A 19,563-nucleotide genomic window follows, 5' to 3' on the forward strand; every position below is an offset into this window, starting at 1 on the left:
GTATAAGGATATCTTGCTCCCACTCCAACAAACTGGTACCCTAGTTTTTGCTTCACTTGGCTGACTCACTTCTCTCACACTCCTTCTGTGTAGACCCAGGGTGTTTTGTATTGAGTATATAGGTAAATAACGAATACCTGTGTACATGCACATCTGTGCATGTACACCTGTGCCATGTGGCACACATACATGCCCTAAGGGCATGTATGTGTGCCACATGGCACACAAGTCAGAAACAGGGGTGCAACAGGGTGTCAAAGTGACACCCTGTCCCTCTTGGCAATTTGGTAATTTTACCGATTCGGTAATTACCAAATCGGTATTTGCCATTGAATCCTATGGGCTTCAAGGCCCAATGGAATCAATTACAAATACCGATTTGGTAATTACAGAATCGGTAAATACCGAATCCTACCGATTCGGTATTTTTTACCGAATAATTACCTACATTAGATTTACCGATTCATGAATACCGAATCGGTAAAATTCGGTATTTATGAATCGGTAAATCTAATTTACCTACATCAAGCCCCAAGTCTTCAGCTTCTTGCGGAATTCAAGAAGTGTGGAGGAGGTTCTTATGTGTCATGTCAGCTCATTCCACACTATAGGAGCGATACAGGAGAAGGCTCATCCACCGGAACTTATCTCTGCATGCGTGGGATTTGTTCAAGTAGGGTTTCGGATGACAGAAGATGCTGGACTTGCTCTAGGTCTGAGCTGGAGTACATTTACTACTGTTTTATGTCCGTTCTGATTGTAGTAACTTTAGAAGTGCAGTTTGTGTATTGTAGCAGGCTTGCTATTTTGTTGGGTGTCTGTCTCCTCCTAAGCCCCTTTTAGCCCTCCCTAAGCCCATCATTACTCCTCCCTACATCCCTTGCATTTAATTTAAATATTAGCCTTGTGTCAGCCACTCCCCTTCTTCTTTACTACTAAGGGCCTGGTTCCGATGCAGTTAGGAAGGCTTCCTAACAGCATTTGCTCCGTCCAAATCTGATCGGGAACTTGTCTTACTGATTGACTCGGAAAGGTTTCCGACCTACCGTGTATGATGCAATTTAGGCATTAGGAATTTCCCAATCCAAGCTCAACAGCTTTTGGAATGACCGAGCCTTACAGAGCAGAATCATACATCTCAACGATGCTGGATTTAGGCAGCCTTTCCGAATTGTGCCTTCCGACTTGAATTTGCAGTCGGAATCAGACTTTGGGGGCCAACTGTGCCCCCCCTGCACTCGGAGCCTTCCCAATCATGCCAGTGGGGGTACCCATGGGTCCCTCTTTACCAGCCATGCACAGTGTGGCAGGCACCAAGGGGTGCCCGCCACATGGTGCCCGATTTTCCCCAGCCCCCTCTTTCTTCAATCGGAGTCTATGCATTCAGTCAGAACAACGGCTCCCATTGAAATCAATGGGAGTCCAACCAAATCGTATCTGGAAGCATCCAGATGCATTGTACTCGGTTGGTTGGACTTTCCCGATCCGATTCAGTGGGAACCATTCCCAAACCCATGCGGTCAGGAAGCTTTCCAAACCGCATCAGAATTGTGCCCTAAGTATTAACTTACATATGTGAGGCTCTCCCCATACAAAAATTAGGAGGGGTGAAGATTGACTTCTTAGGTTAGCAAATTGCTTTATGGAGGAAGTAGAAATATTGTAGTATTACTTTACGAACTACAAAATGAGGTACGAGAATCTGGTGAATTGTATTGATCATGGCATATATTTAAAATGCTCTAATATATTGTAAGTATAAGCTTTGAAGAAAATATGAAGCCCCTACGGATTGTTTGCAAATGGAAAGGCTACGTTTCAACACAATTTTCATTATCTGTGTTTCGAAATTAATTAACTATTTATGAACATTATACTTTGAATGTTTTTCAATGCTTATCGTAAAAAAGCAATTAGTCTAATGCTAATAATTTCCAAACATCTACCTAAACTTCAAATGAGTGCAAAAAGTAAAGCATGGCACCAACTCAATGAAATTCCAAAGCTTTGAAAAGGCTTGAAATTATTTTTTACTATTACTGTACTACAGCAGGGTCAGATTAGGAATATAAAGTTTAGGCGCACAGCACATAATGTGCAGGTAAATTGACAGGGAGCATGCCACGTGCATGGGAGGGGTAGAGTCGGGTTGAGGACCAGGAATGACACATAGATTGCTTTAGACACGACAGAAATGAGATGGCGCACAGCTGGTTAGTAAGCTAAATGGAAACTGGCAGGGTAGGGTTGCAGACAGGACTCAGTGTAATTCATGGCCTCCTAGCATTTCATTTGCTTGTGTTTAATTTAAAAGTTTACATGAAATGGGCTACTCATTATTTCTTTCTTGAAACTTGACTGACCAGTGCAGCAAATATAGAGTCACATCATAAAACAAGATGCTACATATGTCTCAGTTTACTACCCTCGTGGGCAGGCAGTTTACAGTAGTGTTCCCTAAAGCACTGGGGTGGAAATCCAGTGTAAATGCTATTAAGTGAATTCTGTTTTTAAAATGAGCTTTAGCAATGTTTCGTACGCTTCAGCAGGTATCTTCTAGAGAATTGAAAGGGTTTTGTACAGAATTAGTATCTACAATAAACAAAACTAATTAAAAGGCAGCGTTTTATACTGCTGATATAATGGACCTTCATTCTAGGAAATGTCATTGGCAGGTATTTGACAGCCGAAGGAGAGCTCAGTGACTGCAGTGTGTGAAGACACATCGTCAGAGTTGAGTGCTTTGGAAGGTTTAAGGCCTATGCTAGTAATTCTAGCCAGTACAAAGTCTCTGTGCTAAAGCAATGCTTGCCATTGACAAATAAACACGCTTGCACATTCTCCTAAGACGAATAAAAAAACAGAATCTCCTTTTCCTGCAGCTCACTGGGAGACCCTGAACAGCAGCCTGCCCTGCAACAAGCACTGATGAATAGCTGCTCAAAGAGAATGGGGAAGCAAAGAAAAGTGGGTCTTACATACAGACTGGTCCTGAATGGCCATCAATAGATTAGTCCCATGTGAACAAGGTAGATCTTCTGCAATTCATTTGAACATTCCAGGACTAGGAGAACGAAGAAGTATTCTAGCTGCCCTGAAGGGTAAATAATTACGAAGGACTCTCCATGAGTCACTTTAGTGGTCTACTATTTACCGACAGAGAGACACAAAAGGCAAGATAAAAATCTATCAGCCTGATTCATCAAGCCGAAATCGGCTCGCAAAGGGCCAGATTCTGAGAATCTGGCCCTTTGCGAGCGCTATTTTTGCATTTGGGATTCATCATCCCAAATGCAAAAATCGATAATAGCGACTTCGCTATTTTGCGAGGATTTACATTTAAGGAATCTCTATTTGAGATTCCTTAAATGCAATTCATCATCCATTTAAAAATTGCGAATTCGCAATTTCGGCCCGCTATTTACCGCGAGGTCAAACCTCGTGGTAAATAGCGAAAACTTAGAAAAATGCTTTTACAGGCAACACCTGTTTCAATTTGCATTTAAGGGGTGCTACAGGGTGTCCTTTGGACACCCCTGGCACCCTTTAAATCGCTATCTTATTTGCGATTAGCTAATTGCTAATCGCAAATAAGGAATGTGTAGGAATCGCTATTTATTTAGCAATTCCTACATGAATTCCGTTTTGCAAGTCCTTAATAGCGATTCGTTATGAATCGCTATTAGGGGCTCGCAAAACGGGAGATTGATGTATGTTTGTTAGGAAGATCCAGCTCGGATCAGGACCCTATGGAAGCCCTGGTTGAAGGGAGACCTGGGGCCATATTACGGAAGTGCCCCATGGGCGCAACAGGCGTTAGCACCCACTTTGCACGCCCCATGGCTCTTTGGTATTACAGAAGGGGCTGCAGATGCTTGTGAAGCCTTTTCTGTAATACCAATAGCGCTGGTGCACATATAGCGCCAGCGCTATCATGAGAGCGTGTTCCCTCATATCCATGGGAGCATGGCCATGTTGGAAATGGCCCTTTTTGCAGGGTTATCCCCAAACTTTTTGCATCTTCCTCCCTTATTTTTCCTGACCCGTGGTTGTTGGCAATGGAACTCTGGGCACTTTACCACTGCTGATCAGTGCTAAAGTGCATATGCTCTCTGTATAAATTGTTATTGTGATTGGTTATCCATGATTGGCATATTTGTATTAGCAAGAAGTCCCTAGTAAAGTGCACTGAGTGTGCCAGGGCTGGTGATTCAACTGCTATTAGTGGGCCTGCAGCACTGATTGTGCCACCCACATGAGTAGCCCAAAAATGAGGCCTCAGGCCTGCCACCGCAGTGCCTGTGTGCAGTTGGTGAACTGCCATGTCCACCTGGTCAGTGTCCCCACTGACCAGGCCTAACCCTTCCCTTTCTGTACACATTGGCCACCCATATAGAAGGCCCAAGGTACCCCCTTGGGCAGGGTGCAGTGTATGTGAAAGGTAGAGCATGTACTAGTGCAGGAGACATGCTCTGGAAGTGAATGACAGCCATTTTCGATCTCACTATTGTAAGGCTATCTTGCCCATAGGCTAGCATAGGGAATGCTGGCTACAGTGGTTACCTGCATATCTTCCCATAGGGGTACAAAAGGAGGTGGTGATGGACGGAGCATCTGAACCAATCAAACACTCACACCCAGTCAAAAGATCTGGGTTTGATCCATCACCGTTCTTTAGCCCACTCTGCCACCCCAGTTCAGACGTGGCTATATGCAAATTAGTCTGACCCTGTGCCTCATGGGAACAGTCCAGCCCGAACTGCCAAGCCATGCCTTCCCTGGACTGGAAACAAGCTTCCGAGGACTGGTTTCTGGCATTACAGCCGTCTTCAGCCCGGCTTGCTTGAATCCAGCGGCAAAGTGAGCAAGGGACTCACGTCTGAGCATACCCTACCACACTTATGGCGGCCAAAGCGGTACAAAAGGGGGGTGGTGATGCTTGGAGCATCTGAACCAATTAAACACTCACACCCAGTCAAAAGATCTGGGTTTGATCCATCACCGTTCTTTAGGCCACTCTGCCACCATAGGAACAAGATAGGACATAAAAGTCTGGTATCCCTGAACTCAGAATTAATAACACATCATGTAGGAAAGGTGGTTTTTAAATCCTGTGTTTGAGAACAGCACTTTTTAGAAAGTGGCTGTTCTCTTGTCTGAACTTTCTGTGTGCCTTGGCCTGTTTGTGAATTGACTGTCTGGTTTGTGAGTGACAGGGCTGGGGGATTCCAGGAGACAGAATGAGTCAGTCCAGTGGTGAATAGAGAGATCTGCATCTAGATGTGATGTAGAAGTTGCACCTGGGACCTGAGTAGGACTGTGCCTGCCCCCCACAGTGCCTGCTCCACCCGCGGTGGTGCGTCTGATGACTCTGCCCTGCACTGTTAAAGGAGAGAAGGAATCATGTCAACAAAGTGCTCCAGGGCTGTGCTTGTCCTCCACAATGCTGGCTCCACCTCCTGTGGGGCGTCTGATGTTTCTGCTCTGCACTGTGAAAGGAAAGAAGGAGTCATGAAAACAAAGTGCTCAAGGAACACCCAGTACTGGTTCAGACCGGGCTCCGAGCCCTCTTGCACAAAGGGAGCAAAGACTTTTAGGGGTATAAGTCGAGGACCCCACACTACAGAAAATTAGATCATCCTGGAATTAAGAAGGAACCTCTGCCAAGGAGAAAGCTGGAAGGCTGAAGAAGGAAGACTGTCCTGCTGTTGCTTTGCTGGAATGACCTGCCAAAGAGAGGGGAAGGACTTTGCTTTGTGCTGTATCCCCTTGCTTGAAGGATTCTCCAAGGGCCTGAAGAAGAGCTGGCTCCCTGTTAACAAGTCCCAGGAACAAAAGGACTTCACCCCCAGCTTCCCTGAACTCTACTGAGAGAGTTCTGTTCTTCCCAGACTGCGTGGGCCAGTTGTGGTGCCTCTGGAAGTGGTACCTGTGTTGGGAAGCTGGAAACCAAGATTGTAAGAACTTTCTGCAAAGTTTAACGCACCGCTCGCTTGCGGAGTGCATCCCCATCAGTTTGAGGAAATTCCCGCCGCCGCGAAGGCCGAGATCATCGCAGCGCTTGTTTCCACAGCCAGAGTGGTCATATCCTTCGCTTGAGGGACACACCGGTCCGGTGCATGAAGATTACCATTGCTGCGAGTATCGTCGCAGAGAGTGTCGTCACTGGGTGAGATCGTCGCACCACTTGCTTGTGGACCGCATCACGTCGCTGCGAGAGTCGTCGCAGAGCCATCGCATGGAGGAACCGCGAGAGGAGAAGATCGTCGCTGAGCTGCGCATCGTCGCCGCACCGGAGATCGTTGCATTTTACCTTTTGCGAGCCGCTTCCACCGAAACCTGTATACTGGAATCCACGCAAGGTATCACATCCCTCCCCATACAGACCAAAGTCACCGCAATACACCCGCTACATCCAGCGGTGTTGTCACATCGCCTCCCCAGGGTCTCAGGAGGGACGTATCGCTTGCTTTTCAATGCTGCAGCTTTCACTTGGAACTTTTGTCGCATCTAAAGGTACTGTTGGCTAAAACGTGACGCAACTTTGGACTATTTAAATCCAACCTTAAGAACTCATTTGAAACCATATTCTTGAAATGTGTATGTTGGATTTTTGTCATTTTGGTCTTGTGTAGTTTAGATTAAATACCTTTATTTTTCTAAACTGTTGTGGAGTCAGATTGTGGTGTTTTCACTGTGTTACTGTGAGTGTTGGTACAAATACTTAGCGCATTGCCTTTGATAAGCCTGACTGCTCGTGCCAAGCTACCAAGTGTGTGAGCAGGCGTTATCTAAAGAGTGCATCCTTCTCACCGTGACTAGAAGCAAGGGTCCCTATTTGGACAGTGATACCTACCTCTGCCAACTAAAGACCCCCAGTTCTAACAGGCCCCATGCAAATGAGGGAATCCTTTTGCCTTTGCTCCTGCGCTGTAATATAGACGCGGGTACAGAGGCAAATAAGCTGTCAGGAGGCACACTGACAGTGTGCCAGCTGTTAGTGTGCCCCCTGATGGCAGCTCTCTGGAGGGGGTAAGAGGGTTCTATAGACCTCCAGATATCCCCTTATAGGCAAGTGCAGCCACTCGCTGCACCCACCTGCAAGGGGATCTCTCTCCCCTCTTAAAAGTGCAGGCAGGTTGACGCATGCATAGTGAAACATGAGAAGGATGCTTCAAAGCTGCCCTGCATTTCACTTGAATGCGTTGCCCCAGAACAGCACAACTACGTGGCTGCCCTAAGCACAACACATTTAATGTAATAGGGCGCTGTTGGACTTGACCCTTTTGGCAGGGTCAGCCCTGAACTTTTTTCCTTCCTCCTGTATTTTGTCTGACCTGTTTTTGTTGGTTTTATGACTCTGGGCACTTTACAACTGCTGATCAGTGTTAAAGTGCATATGCTCTTCCTAATATAAACTGATGTATGGAGTCGTGATTCCATCATTGGCTAGTTTTGTTTACCTATCGGACCCTAGTACAGTGCACTAGGAGTGCCCCGGGCTGGTAATCCAAATACTGCTGGTAGGCTTGCAGCACTGGTTGTGCCACCCACAGAAGCAGCCTGTAAAAGTGTGCCTAAAGCCTGCCATTACGGAGCCTGTGTGCAGTCTGGGACTGCAATGCTGACTGGGCATGTGCACCCACTTGCCAGTCCCTAAACCTTTCCTTTTCTTCATATCAGACGCCCCTATGGTAGGCCGAAGGGCAGGGTGCATTGTAAGTATAAGGTAGGATAAGCCCTGATGTGTGTATCATAATAGTGAATTGCAGCAATTTTAGTTTTTTACTATTGCAAGGCTACCTATTCCCCATAGGCCAGAATGGGCTGTTTGATTATTACATCTTATAATCCTAACTGACTCAGGGAACTAGCTAGAAAATCGAGTTTAGTATGCCTGAACTCAGAATGATAAAATACATCTTTTAGTGAAGATGGTTTTAACATTCTGTGTTTGAAAATACTACTTTTAGAAAGTAGGTATTTTCTTTTCTAACCATCCAAGCCTGCCTTTAGGTTGTGTATTCCTTGTCTGGAGTTCGAGTGACAGGGGCTGGGGGATTTCAGGAGACAGGGTGAGTCAGCCCAGTGGTGAATAGAGAGATCTGCATCTAGATGGGAGGGAGGAGTTGCACCTGGGACCTGAATAGGGCTGTGCCTTCCCTCCACAATGCTGGCTCCACCTCCTGTGGTACGCCTGATGTCTCCGCCCTGCACTGTGAAGGGAAAGAAGGAGTCATGTCAACAGAGTGCTCCAGGACTGACCAGAACTGGTTTGGACTAGGCAAAGGCCTCTCTGCCTTCAGAGTACGAAGAGAAACTGTGTATAAAAGAGGGGACCCAAATCCCAGAGAATTAGATCACTTTTGGACAACAAGAAGAAACCTTTTCTGAGGAGTGGAACCAGACTGAGGAGAGCTGAAGCTGAAGTGCTGCTTGCGGGATTGGCCTGCAGTGGTTGCCTGACTGCCAAAGAAAGGAGAGAGGAACTTTGTGTGTACTTTCATCAACTTGTGTAAGGATCTCCAAGGGTTTGAGAAAGAGCTTGCCTCCTGCTAAAGTCTCAGGGACAATAGACTTCACCCACCAGCTCCCCAAGAGTTTTTTTGAAGTGCCTGCAGTTGTGCTGGGCCTTTTGAGGGCTTGCACACAAGGAGCTGGAAGCACGACTGTCGCCGAACTGCCGCTGCCGCTTCACAACACAAAGTGCCTCACATTGCCAGAGAAGTGGACTGATGTCGCAGCAGACACCACTCCATCACCGGGAAGCGTGTCGCAGAAGAATCGTTGAGTCATCACAGGTCCACCGAAGCGCCTTGCATTGACAGGAGAAGAGGATCAACATCGCAGCAGATGCCACCACATCACTGGGAAGCGTGTCGCAGGGCCTGTCGTGGCTCGCATTGTGTCAAGCATCTCGAATCGCAGGAGTAGAGGATCGACGTCGCAGCAGATGCCGCCGCATCACCGGGAAGCATGTCACATCAAGGAGAAAGTGCCATCTTTGGTTCTTTGCACCAGATCTTCAAAGCAACACTGTCCTTGCGTGTAAGGGAATACCCCATCACCATCCCTGCAACACTTTTGTTGCCCTGCGTTACACATCTTAAGGTACATTGACTCAAAAGGGTTGCATTTTAAGATCTAAAGAGAGCTAAGCTTATTCTACCATTTTAAGTACAGTATTGTAGATTTTTTTCGTTTGTGGTCTTGTGTTAAATCTATATAAAGAATCCTTATTTTTAATATACAGCTTGTGTGGTGTCCCTCTGTAGTGTTGTCACTGGTTACTGTATATGTTCACAAATGCTTTACACACTTCCTTTGAGATAAGCCTGTCTGCTTGTGCTAAGCTACCAAGGGGGTGAGCAGGGGTAATTTTAAGAGTGTACTCCCTTACCCTGACTATATGCAAGGGTCCCTATTTGTCACAGGTACCTACCTTTGCCAACTAGAGACCCCAAAACTAATAGGCGCACTTTCCCTGTTTGCACCCAGTGCACCTGTTTTAAGGCGCGCTGTGGCACAAACAGGAGAAGTGCGCCCTATCTGTCTGTAGGTACGACCTGATGAATTGAGGCTACAAGAGAAACTATACTAGAATAAAAAATGTTAGAACTCTGGTATGTGATAGAAATCAGGGGCAGTGGACCCATCAGAAGAGCAGCAGAAAGACTGAAAGTATATTAGTCTACCGTTGTGGAAGGTTACTGACTTGGGCCTTCCCAACCTTGGGGTAGATTAGGATCGCGGACAGACTTGAGTCCTTCCACGACCCCAGAGGAGGGAACGTCCACATGGGCTGCGGCGTTCCCTCCGTTCAGATTAGGATGTGACCGCCAGAGTGGCGGTCACATCCTCTATCTTTAACATTGCGGCGGGTGCAGCTTCAAGCTGCACCCGCCGCAATGTTAAAAATCCACGCATCGCATTTGCGTGCACAAAGCGGCAGGCACCGTGCAGTGCCTGCTGCTTTGTGCACGCAAATGCAGGTGCACCCCTAACCCCCGTTCACCAAGGGGGCCCGCAACGGGCCCCCGAAGTGAATGTCCGTATGCTTTTCCACGGCGGAAAAGCCGCCGTGGAAAAGCATATCATTTCCTCCATCCTAATATGGCTGGGGGTGTCTGATAGACACAGCCAGCCATGTTAGAGCTTTTCCGCCGCGGTCGGAAGGCGACCGCGGCGGAAAAGCTGCAAACAGATTTCAAGACCCACCGCCATCCTAATATGGTGGTGGGTCTTTTGAGGCTCCGCAGCGGTTTTCCCGCATCCTTCGGGCCGGCGGTAGCTTCCGCCGGACCGGAGGATGCGGGAAAACCGCGATCCTAATCTACCCCCTTGTTCCCACTGTCAGGCAAAACAGTTTGCTGGTAATATTTTCTCGATTTTGGCTATGGTGCAAGAACTGCATCTTGCAGACATTTTGAGTAGCACACATTGATTAATGCTGACATCTTTGGAATTTTGGGGTTAAAATGTAAGAATGTTTTTTTCTGATTCCTTTTAATTAATCTTTGTTTTCATGTATTTGTCATTTGTTTCTAACTTGAATTGGTAATTATATTGAGTTATGTTTTGAGCTGCCTTGTGCTATATATTCTTTATTATTTAATTTATTTCATACTGCTCTAACGTGACATGCATTTCTCAGAGATATTGCCAGTTGCTTACCACTGTCCCACACAATGTGTTTGCATGTTTCCTGTGGTTTCATGTTTTCTGGTTTGGAACTGTATTAGTGAAAAATAAATTTGTCATATTTCCCTTTAGAGAATCTTTAAGGCAAATTCAGAGAAAGGAGATCACAAGCCAAGTAGATGGAGGCATTTCGCACTACTAGCATCCATAAGCCTATGTTTCTTCCTGCACACAGCTAGAGTAAAGTGGCCAGCTAGCTGCATTGTCAGGCACAAGATAGAAATCACTTAAACTGTACTCCCAGCTTTCTTTCTGCCCTTTCATGTAAATAAGGCCAGTATTATACAAACACAAAAGATCTACATTGAGATTGAAAAATTACACTTGACCAACTATTTTTTTATGCTAAATATACATTTGTAGGCGGAGAACACTCTAACAGCAGCCAAGGGTCCAGGACCTAGGGAGGACCCTTTTAGGCATAAGGACTCACTGCGGCACAATGCATCAGCAGGTCCAGTTGGTGCTGGTCAACTAGAGAGTTAAAGGGGAGGCCTATGGAAGCTTATTGTGCCCCTGTAGCTCAAACAGAAGGTGAGCCAAATGACCTGTGGAGTCCCTTCTAGGGATACTGGGTTCAAGACAAGCAGGTCCAGTCTTCTTTCTTCAGACAGGAGGGCAATCCTTTTTTATTTTTCCTGAGTTTTATATAGCGTGAACTTGACCCGAAGGTAACAGGTATATGAGCCCTTTATATCAGCACCAAGTCAGTTACACAAGCACACATTCATTTTTATTAGGCACAGGGAGAATACGTTGTCTGCCCAGAATCGCAGGATGTTGACCGTCATTGCCGAGACTCGAACCCGGATCCCCAGATTTGAGATTGACTGCCCAAGCCGTTAGGCCACATCCTCTCCCCAATCCTTCTTCAGAATTGTCCACAGGACCAGGAGTGTTCTGATTAACAGTTCTGAGCATGCCACCTAATTTAATATCAAGTTCCAGCCTGTGTGTGGGGTCCCTCTCTTTATCTACCTCTAAACTGGTTTTGGTCAGTTCTGCCACTTCTCTTAGGTTTGGCTCCAAGCTGTCTAGGGTGATATAGGGCCGGGGGACCCAGGTGTAAGCTGCATTTGACAGTGAGAGAGCTGGCAACTTCAAATGTCAGGAATTGGGTGGGCGCTGCCCTCACATTTTCCTTTGAAGCTCAGGCAGGGCTGGGTACAACCCTAGACCATCCTTGTAAGGAGAGGAACACCCCTCCCTACACTAAAGGCCCTTATGTTCCCTGTCTGGAAGCAATACTCATCACACCACAGGAGTGCCATTACTGTCATCTGACCATGAACATTGGCAAAAAGACACAATTGCTTTAGACAGAAAAAGTCCAACTTTCTAAATGTGACATTTTCAAGATAGTAACTTAAAATCTGACTTTCCCATTAAAGGGGATTTTACATTACAATTTCAAATGAATGAGAGAAGTATTTCTGTACCTGCTCCCAAAGTGAAGTTATCATTTATTTAGTATAATAACATAACCCAGTGTTAGTCCATGGGAGAGGGAGCCTTGCTACAGCGATAAACTGCTTTGGAACTCTGAGCTATCCACTGTCAGGACACGTAAAACACGTGTATGTACTCATGTCCTACTTTTTGAATACCATGAACTATACCCAATGGGCCTTTGGGGCTTACTTTAGGGCTAACGTATAAATATTCAAAAGGAGGTTTTAGGCCTGGCAAAAGGTTTTTTTGACAGGTTGAAATGGCAGTTTAAAACTGCTCTACATGCTGCAGTGGCAGGCCTGAGACAGGCTTTACAAGCTATTTTGGTGGATGGCACAATGAGCCCTGCAGCTCACTTGTAGCCTTTGCTACAGGGAGAACCATATATTAGAGACTTATATCTAAACTAAATGTGCCAATCACAGGTAGGCCATGTTTACGTAAGAAAGCAATAGCACTTTACCACTGGTTAGCAGGAGTAAAGGGTGCCTTCCTAAAAGTCAACAATAATAGGTACAGCAAAGAAAGGCAAAAAGCTGGTGTGATCCAGCAGGAAGGCCAGGCCAAAAAGGGCTATAAAGAAAAAGGTGCCTCGCATCAAAATATATCCATTTATAGTTGTATAACCATTACCTTCAATAGCACTTATGCAGGTAACATTTAAACAGTAAATCATCACAAAGCACATTTGTATCATCTGTATGGCCGAAGATGCCTCCTACTCTGAGACTCCAGTGCCCATGTCCTCATCTATTCAGTAATGTATATAGGAAGAGCTGATTTTCTGTGACTAAAAATGTTGCGATGCCTGACTGATTTGAATCACGCTGCTGCAGATCACTGACCTACATGGTCTGTGACAGATTGAGTTGCAATACTCTTTTTTTAAGTTTCAAAACAGATTTTATTAGGAATGTAATACAATGTATCGCCAAATAACAAGTGATATATCGTCAAAAGTAAATATTATTTAACAATCTAACAATGGCATCTAGGCAAATTAATGCACAATATGAAAAGATCTGTGGTATAGACAACGGGAATAAGAATTAAAAATAAAGAAACATGTATAATAAAACAACATTATACTGAATAAATTAAAATGACATTTGAATAAATCAAGGTGGTAAAGCAACTTCTTGAATGGAGGGTATTGAAGCAAAGGAACTTTTGGCACACTTGTCTAAAAACGTTATACCAGTGGACCATAGACGTAGCTGTTTGGATGTCAAGGACATGGGAAAGACAAAAGTGGAATCCAGTCTATGATTATGACAGACAGAGTACCACCAAGCTAAGTATGAGAGTTTGGAGAAATCCTTCCAATTTTTTGTTAACTGCTGAAGAGCAGTAGCAATTAGTAGATCAATGATTTGCGTTTGTGACTTAGGTTTGTTCCAACAATTAGCTATGCTGCCTAGGATGATATTAGCGAAAACCAGTGAGACATTTGTTTTAAAAATAGAGTTGATGTGGGACCAGACTGCTTTCCAAAATTACAAAACTTGTGGGCATGAAAAAAGTAAATGTTGAAGATCAGCTTGTGGGGATGAACAAGACCAACAGGTGCCAAGAGTGGCAGGATGTATTTTGTGTAGGTAAATAGGTGTCAGCAATAATCTATTGTAGATAAAAAAAATAGCGTTTTTGTAGTGCTGACTGCTCTGGAGGATTTTCTAATTTTCATCCAAATGTTATTTCAAATGGATATGGGCCATTGTATGCCTAAATCAATTTCCCAGGAAAGTTCAACCTTAGTTTTGGATCTCTGTAAGAGCAGGGATAATAAACAGGAGTATAAGGAAGAGGCCTTTGGTGATCTGGAAATTATATTTAACCAGGCGTGGTCTAATGGTATAGGGGCATGGGGCCAGGTGTGAAAATGTGAATAAGATTCTAGTGTGGCAGAGCGTAAGGCTAAAAATGTATTTTAAGAATGCTAATGGTAGGTGGTATAGGGAGCGTATATTGGATAAAGTGAGAAAAGAGTTGTTCTCAAATAGCTGATGTACCCATATACTGCCCTTGTCTCTCCAGGCCTTCCAATAAACCAGTTTTCCTTTGACGCAGATGAGTTTATTATGCCAAATAGAAGAGTTAAAAAATGTATGCAGATTGGGTGGTTCAATATGAAGACATTTATTCAAGGTATTACAAGAAAATGTAATAATAGATTTGTGTGAATTTTGTGGTTTCTTGGTAAAGGATAGATATTCTTGAAAGGAAAACGGGTAAAGAAAGGAACTCTCCAAATCAACCCAAAGAGGAAGGTCTGGTGATGGAGTCGATAACCATCTGGATAAATGTTTCGATAAGAATGCTTTGTGATATATATGAAAAATCAGGAAATCGAACACCTCCTTCAGACTTCTGACGCAGCAACTTTAATAAGGATATCGTAGTTTTCTTATTTAACCAGAGAAAAGAAATAAGAGTGGAGTTTATTTTATGGAACCATTTTGTGGGGATAGTCATTGGTATCTTAGCAAGGAGATATAGAAAAATAGGTGTCAACATCATTTTAATTGTATCAAGACAACCCCACCACAAAAGATACAGAGGGTGCCACTTGGTTGTAGGGGAAGTAATTGTCTCAAGACATTTATTAAAATTGAGAGGAATGCATGATTTAAGGGGAGAAGTAAACCAAACTCCAAGATATTTTATATGAAGTGGACTCCACGTAAAATTAGACAATGAAAAGTCTTTTTTAAAGGTGTATTTGGAAAGGGGAAACATTTCACATTTGTCATTATTTAACTTGTAACCTGAAACTAAGGAGTATGATCCAACTTCATTCCAAAAGGCCGGCACAGAAGTATGAGGTTGGGAGAGAAATAAAATAATATCATCTGCATATGCAGCTAGTTTGATCTGTACAGATTTAGTAGAATATCCTGTGATAGATTCATTCTGTTGAATTTTAGACAAGAAAGGTTCAAGGGCTACGTTAAAAAGGAAAGGAGGCAGAGAACAGCCTTGTTTTACACCTCTGCGTAAAGTAAAAAAAGAAGATGTGAGACCATTAGCAAAGATGGCAGCCTTAGAGTTGAAATATAATAAAGAGATCAAGGAAATGATTTTTGCGCCAAATCCAAACCATTTTAAAGTCTGAAATAGGAAAGGCCAGGAAACTCTATCAAAAGACTTCTCGGCATCTAGAGTTATGGCAGCTCGGGATTCTGTAAGATTTAATGACTTAAAAATTATATAAAAAAACAACGTGTGTTGTCATTGATAGATCAACCATTAACAAAACCTGATTGTTCTAATCGGAGAGCTAATGACTTAAAAAAAAATTGTAATCTATGTTGACTAGTGAGATAGGTCTATAATTTTTGCAATAGTGTAGACCGGCTGCCACCAAACTTTCTGAGGCGCTAACCCCTTTGGGACTTATCCCTCACCTTCGGGAGTCTACGCATGAGAAGGGGCACACCCTTGACCAAGTTTTCTCGTCTGTCCCTCTTGAGGGTATAGAGGTTACTCCGGTCCTTTGGTCCGACCACTTCCTTGCCAAATTTGTGATCAAGGGCATAGGTAAGTCAGTGCCTACCCCGGCACATCAACAGGGTCGTGTCCACAGGGCATTCCATCGAGTAACCCCAGAGATGCTGGCGCAAGCAGTTGTGGCCCATCCTTGCCTCTTTTCAGGCGATTTAGACAGGGATTTGCAGACCATGCAGGACTGGTTTCTGGATAGGTTAAACGATCTTGCCCCGGAAGTAACATCTCGCCCGACACCGAAACGGGTCTCCGCGCCTTGGTTTACCGCTGCACTGTCGGCTACGCGGCAGCAGTGCAAGGTAGCCGAAAGAGCCTGGCGGGCACAATATGACACTGTTGCCAAGCTGACCTATAAAACGGTGGTCAAGGCTTATCACCGGGACATTCGCCTGGAAAAAAAAGCGTATTTAGCCAGGAGAATTGATGCTGCTTCCAATTCTTGCAAGGAGATATTTTCCATCGTGAGAGAATTTACCTCACCTTGGTCGAACACCTCGGACCAAAAACCATCTGGTACCTGGGCCGCGGATCTTGCTGATTTTTTCACGAGCAAGATCCAACGCATCCAGGAGTCATTCCTGGTACCAATGTCTGTGGGCCAAATTGAACGTGACATCAACATATTGCCACAGGCTGGGCCTAGGGTGACGTTGAGTGTGTTCCCTCCAATCTCTGCTTCGGACTCCCTGGCTTTAATGGGCAAATTAAAATCGGGTTCTCCCCTGGACCCATGCCCGGCTAAATTTTTAGCGAAAGTCGCGGAGGTGATCAACCCGTTGGCTAATCCGCTTCTGAATCTTTCACTGAGGCTAGGGGTGGTCCCGCAAACCTGGAAACAGGCGATGGTGATACCCTTGCTTAAAAAATCTGGCCTAGACCCGAAGGCCCCAGTTAATTATAGGCCCATCTCCCTGCTGCCGGCCCTCACCAAGATTCTGGAAAAGCACGTTCAAGGCGTGCTTTCCAATTTTCTGGAATCTAATGAGATCTTGCACGCCACCCAATCGGGATTTCGCCCCCATCTTAGCACGGAGACTGCGCTCCTGGAGGTCTCGGAAACCATTAAAGGGGTTCTGGACTCCGGGGGCAAAGTCATGCTGGTGATGTTAGACCTGTCGGCGGCTTTCGACACCGTTCCCCATGATGGTCTTCTCGCAAGACTTCGCGAGATAGGCATACAGGGGACGGTGTTCGACTGGTTTTCTTCCTTTCTTGCCGGCCGCCGGCAGACGATCTGGGCCCCGCCTGATTCCGCCGTGATGCCGCCTCTGGGAGTCGGGGTCCCTCAGGGCTCGGTTCTGAGCCCGACCCTCTTTAACATCATTATGACCCCGTTGGCGGCACTGGTGGAGTCGCATGGTGCCCAGATCGTATCCTATGCGGATGACACCCAGCTCCTCTTCTCGTGTACGAGAGGAGGTGACTTTGATGGGGAGAGTATTCGGGATTGCCTTGGGGCTGTTTTCCATTGGTTCCATCTAAACAGCCTCAAGTGCAATTCCGATAAGTCCGAAGTATTGTTCTTCGGGTGTGACACCGAACCCGTTTGGCAGACTTGGTGGCCTCGGGATATGTTCCCTCCATCCTGTTCCTCTCAGGTTGCAAAGAATCTAGGGGTGAAGCTGGATAACAGGTTAACTTTGAAATCCCAGGTCCTGGGGGTGTCGGGCATGTGCTTTGGCATCCTTAGGATGCTGCGGAGGTTTCTTCCCCTGTTGTCCGTGGAACATAGGACGCTGACAGTTCAGGCTCTGATTGGGTCCAGGTTGGATTATTCCAACGTTCTCTACCTGGGCCTTCCAGAGTACTTGCTGCAGCGCCTTCAGGTGGTGCAGAACGCCGCGGCTAGGGCAATTTTCGGCCTTAGTAGGCGCGCTAGTGCCTCAGGCCTGCTGGTAACTTTACATTGGTTGCCCATCCGCAAGAGGATCGCCTTTAAGGCTCTGACCTTGGTCTATAAAGCTCTCCACAAGGGGGGAGCTAAGTACCTTCAAAAGAGACTGGTCTTTTATCATCCGACCAGATCTCTGAGGTCGGAATCCCTGCACCTTGCTGTTGTCCCTCGGGTAAAGAAAGCGCGCCTTGGGGGGCGCTCTTTTGGATTGCTGGCATCTCGGCTATGGAACTCTTTGCCGCTGGCCCTGCGGGGAGCCACTAGCTTGCTGGTTTTTAGGAAAGGCCTTAAAACGTGGCTTTTTACTCAGTAGCCGGTCTCTCTTGAATTTTTGGCTTACTGCTCTTTTAGTCTTTCTTTTGGTGTTATGTTATTATGTTGCAGCTTTTTCGCCTTCTCCAATAAAAGCGCCGGGACACTCTTTTTGAGTAGCCGTGCGCTATAAAAATGAACCAATAACATAACATAACATCTTTTCCCTCTTTGGGAATAAGACAAATTAGGCTTCTAAGAAAGTCCCAGAGAAACTACCAGCAGAAATAAAAGAGTAAACTAAACAGTGGAGTTTAGGGAAGATTATTTGGACAAAGTGTAAAAAGAATTCAGCAGTGAAACCATCTGGACCAGGGGCTTTCTCTCTTTTAAGGGATTTGAGCGCAGTAAGCAAATCGGTTGAAGTTAGTTCTGTTTCTAGGATATCGAATTGTGGAAGAGGATTCAGACTTTTATGAATTGAAGAAAGGTATAGGGAAATATCATCTTCAGAGGGGTGAATTTTAGGGGTATAAAGTTGCTCATAGAAGTGAACAAATTTGTGCAAAATGTCAGCATCTTTGTGCTTGGAAATTTTGTTATATGTCAATATGGATTCAATGTTCAATTTATTTTGTTTAGTCTTCAAATAGTTGGCTAATAATTTACCAGATTATTTTGTCCTCCATAAAATTTAGCACTGGTTTTTAAGAGGAACAAAGAACCAGCATTGGTGGTATCTTTATTATATTGGATTTTAGCTTTAATGAGGTCTGTTAAGCATTGCTTTGATTTAGAAGTGTAATAAGTATGTTCTAATTTCTTTATCTTTAAGAGGCGTTCTTTATTTAAAGCTCGGGCTGATTCCTGCTTGTTAGAAATATATTGAATAATAAAATCTCGAGCAGAAGCCTTAAAAGTGTCCCAAATTATGTGAAATGGCATAGTATCATCATTGTTAAAAAGGAAATATTCATTAAAAAAATAAATAAAGGAGGAGTTAAAGTGAGGGTCCAAAAGCAGAGTATTATTGAATCTCCATCTTCTGGGATGTGATGAGTGAGGCAGTAAATTTAACAAGACGGAGACAGGAGCATGGTTTGAAATGAGGATGAGATCTATTTCCACCGAAATTAGTGATTGTGAGATGTTATGTGATGTAAAAATATAATCGATTCTTGATTGTGTCTGGTGAGGTGCAGAGTAAAAGGTAAACTCCTGCACAGACGGGTTACATATTCTCCAAGCGTCAATTAAATGTGAATGTTTAGCAGTTTGTGTGAAGGTTTTGTGTGCTTTGGAGGCGACAAAGGGAACTGTAGATTTCCTATCTAAAAAAGGATCGAAACCTTGGTTACAATCTCCAGCTAGTATAGGATTACTGGAGTAATTATGGGAAATCAATTGTTGTAAATGGGACCAAAAGGAGACATCTCCAGAAGTTGGGGCACAAACATTAAACAAAGAGAGCAAAACGCCATCATGCTTTAATTTAGTGAACAACCATCTACCTTTATCATCTCTTTCTAGAGCAACAAGAGAAATCCGTAGTGACTTGTGGACTAAGTGAAAACACCATTTCGTTTGCCATCCCCGGGGGAAGAAAAGAGTTCACCAACCCAATTATTTTTGAGCTTTAGAGATTCAGGCTCAGTAAGGTGTGTTTCCTGTAGTAAAACGATTTTAGCATTCAATTTAGAAAAATAAGATAAAATCTGTTGTCTCTTAATAGGGGAATTAAAACCTTTAACATTCCA

This window comes from Lissotriton helveticus, chromosome 2_1 (genome assembly GCF_964261635.1).
Source record: "Lissotriton helveticus chromosome 2_1, aLisHel1.1, whole genome shotgun sequence".
NCBI lineage: Eukaryota > Metazoa > Chordata > Amphibia > Caudata > Salamandridae > Lissotriton > Lissotriton helveticus.